A 4,065-nucleotide genomic window follows, 5' to 3' on the forward strand; every position below is an offset into this window, starting at 1 on the left:
AAGATTGAAGGCAGGAGGAGAAAGGGACAATAGAAGATGAGATATCTTGAAGGCATCACCAACTCGATGGACGTGAGTTTGAGCAAGCGCTGGGAGTTGGTGATGGACAGGGAAGCCAGGTGTGCTGCAGTTCATGAAGTTGCAAGAAGCTGGACCCAACTAAGCAACCGAACTGAATTGGACTGAAAGTATAAAGTTGGTATATGTATGGGTTTGTCCCTTCCTCTTAAACTTTCTTATCTAGACCACAGAAGAGCTAGTCAGCAAGGAGATTAGCTGTCTCACCCTTAAAGCAAAGCTCCTCCAACTTGGAAACAAGGAGTTTAAAGGTAGGTGAGAATCCATGCGCCTTGGCTTAATGATTATAGAGTCCCCACTTGCTACACACCTACAATGTTGTTATAACATTTGGCAAGTGCTGTAACCTTCCTGAACCATTCCCCCAACTCTGTGAAATGGAGATTATAATGCCTAACAGAATTGTTGAGGTTGCTTTTATGTTCATTATCTCATCAAATCCTCCCAATGATAGTGAAACAGGCCTTATTTAGCCCCATTTTATAGGTGAGGACACTGAGGTTCAGAGATGTCAAGTAATTCACTGAGGGCCATACAACTAATAAATGACAGCTGGGTTTAAGCCTGGATCTCTCTAATCCAAAATTTATATGCTCTCCATTGTACTTCCTACACCTTAGGGACACTGATAAGTAAAAGAGAAAGCAGATAATGGCAAACACTTTAGTATTTCTGATCTCTAAGAACCTTACAGTTCACATTCCAGGAAGGGAGTGATTTTCAAACTTCTAAATTTATCTTTTTTAATCTGCAAAAGAGTCACCAACTAGCCAAGAAAGGAGAAATTCCCCTCTGCAAGGTGTCAATTGTGGCCGATAATAAGTAATTCTTTCACCTCTGGAAGGATAATCAAGTTGGATGTCCAGACCTGAGAAGCAGCAAGATTTGGTTCTTTATTCTGCCTCTGAATAGAGTCGGAGCTTCTGGCTTCAGGGAAGGACAATCTCTAGCAAAGGTCATCGTGTATGGGAGCAGGTGGTGCTCAGAATAATGAGGATGCTATGAACCAAGGGGGATTGTCTCCAAACTTACATCCTCATTCAGTAGAAGGTGAATCACCCTAATTCAGAAGGAAGAGACTTAGGAATGATGAGAAATCAAAGTTCATTATTTGGGGACCAGTTGATGAGCAGAGAGGCAGAGAAAATGGGTGGGGAATGAGAAGCAAATGGGGATTTAAAAAGGGCTTGTTGCCTTTAAACCAGCACTGAACATCACACTCAGGCTTCGATGCTGACCTTGTATTACGCACTTGCTCGGGCGGCATTTGACCCAACAGGTGGAAAATGCATTTCCTGTGCAGTAGCTGTGGCACGTGGGAATGCTTGTTTCTACAAATAATGTGCTCACACAGAAAAATTCTTGACAATCTAAAACGGAGTTCGACTTGATGATGAGCACACCTCGGGTAAAAGCGTGTCTCTTCTTTGCATTAGGGGCAGCCTCCTAAATAACATGACCCTCTGTCTAGCTAGGCTGGCGCTTCAGAACCTCAGCCTCTATTTCCCAGAACGCAGACGTAGGGGTGTGCCTGTAGAATAATGTCAGATTAAGAACAGTCTTTGAAATAAAGTGTTTACTTGCTTTGAATTAGGGCTATCAAAGTGCCATGTTTACATAAAATATAAGAAAAGTATTTTAATTTGATTTGCCTATAATGTAATAGTGTTATGGCTGATAGTAAGATGAGCACTTTAGTGACCTTTGATTAAAAAATAAATGATTTTTTTAGGATAAGCAACTTCCTTTTCCCTTACATATAATTTTCTTCTTTTAACCATGTATTTCTTGCTCAGTAAAAGTGACAGAGACACCAGATATCTGCTGTCTTAATAAAAGTAGGTATAGTTTGAGTGACTGATGAAATCAAGATAGCTTTCCAAGTTAAATAGTTTGAAAGTCTAAAGCCTGATATTTACAGTGAAATATGAGGGTTCTCTTATTTTTATAAGCAAAAGAAATCCAAATATCCTTTTCTAATAAAGTTTTAAACATAGCAACCTCAACTCCAAGTGAATCAGCACAGCATTTCTATGTTGAGGTTCTCAACACTTAAGGAATAATTTTCAGGAACAGCTCAATCTCTTGGAGGCTGAACCCTGAAAATAAGAACATCTCAAACATAACTGTTTGGGTATTGTGTATTATTGTCAGTTTTTTGTTTGTTTGTTTTTTCACCTTCAGATTTTCTTTCTATGAGCCTGTGTCCTTGTCCCAGGAAGCCCCCTGGACTGGTAATTCTCTAATCTGTCTGCATCCTGGTTTTATTAGGTGGAGGACACCAAGTGATAATGTACAACTTTAAAAAAAAAAAAAAAAAAAAACATGGACAGGTTTGTTTTTTTAACTGTCAGCAATGTTTTGGCTATTTTGAGAATGTAGGACAGGGTTAAGGATTAGTACCAGCATTCTCTTTTCTGTGTATCAGAGCCGCTTAGCAGTAATTAATCAGGACATTAGGTTTTGTGCTTTTGGTTCAGGTCATTTGCCTATGAGCGGCTCGAGCCTTTAACAAAGGCATACTGCATATGTTTCTGGGTACCTTTTTGAGAGAAGATTTAAATTGGCCAGATGAATAATACTTTGTTACAAGTGTTTTGCCCTAGGCAAAAAGGTTTTCTTCATATTATCATAGCCTGAAGCTGCAATCCTCAAGCGTGATGTGACTGGTGTTATACTGTCACATGGCAATGATGTAAGAACAGGCCTCTCTGTGTCAGACAAATCTGGATTTAGGGGAATTATAGCAGATGTTGCAAAATGGCAACAGTTTAGCAAGTTCCTTTTATCCCACTGTTGGGAGGCAGGACTACTAAGTGTACCAGACAGAAAAGAATGTTTTCTTTGATCCTTCACACTCTAGGGTAGGGACTTCCCCAGTTAGAGAACATCCTTAATGATATAGTTCTACAGTCACTGATGGATCAGAATACAGAATTAAGGGTTAGCTTTTTTTTTTTTTTTTAGTATTTGTTTTGATTGAGCTCGGTATTTGTGGTCATTTACATTACATTATAAGCTTTGGAAACCCTCTAAGGTTTTATTCTTGTTAAAGAAGCCTAATTCAGTGGAAGAAACTGAAGAACAATAACAGAAACTAATCTGCATGCAAAATATTTTAACTTTGGCAACACTATCCACTCAAAGCTGCTACGTAAAGCGAAATTACATGAATTTGGAGAAGAGAAAAATAGGAAATACAGGAGTTATTTTAATTTCCATATTCTAACAAGTATTAGGAAGTATATTCAACCATGTTGAATAACAAGGTACACTGCATTGTCAGCGTTCACGCAAGTCTTAGTTTCTTAAAAGAAAAGCTGTTTTCAAAAGCTTTGGATTCCTCTGATCTGGATTCTTTCCCATTCCATTCTAATAAAATTAATTCATACACATGATCAAGGTGAGTAGGTAGATGACAGTGACGTGGGGACAAAAATAAACATAAAATCCATTATCTGATAGAAGTGATGCCAGGTTTGATTTATGGGACTGTGTTTAGCTGTGGTTTGTGTGCCTTTCTAAGACTGTCTCTGAGTCTCTAGAACCTTCTTTTGGAAATGTGGTATTAAATATCACTACAGTGTCCTGTCCATGGCACTTCCTAACATGCCTGCAGAAGTCAGCCTGTGTATGCAGGACAAGCAGACATAATTTCTCACTAGGTTAAGATTTCCAATGACTATTAAAACCCACATGCATAATGAGTTTGTCTTTTTATGCAAATGTTTATTGATAATTTCCATTGGAGCATTAGACAATGAAATGTGTGCTAACATTTAGACAATTTGAAGGTTTCTATCTTTATGAAGAGAACTTTTAAAATTTTTAAAGTATTTTTATTTGCAAATTGTGATCATAGTTGGGAGCCTCTGAAATAATTAGTGTATCCTAATTTTTCAGACTGTTTTCAATTAAAACAAAGGAAAAAATGAAAATAAGGTGTATTTAAAGAACGTCAATATAGGTAGCTATATTTTGTATATA

Source organism: Capra hircus, chromosome 10, assembly GCF_001704415.2.
Source record: "Capra hircus breed San Clemente chromosome 10, ASM170441v1, whole genome shotgun sequence".
Classification (NCBI taxonomy): domain Eukaryota; kingdom Metazoa; phylum Chordata; class Mammalia; order Artiodactyla; family Bovidae; genus Capra; species Capra hircus.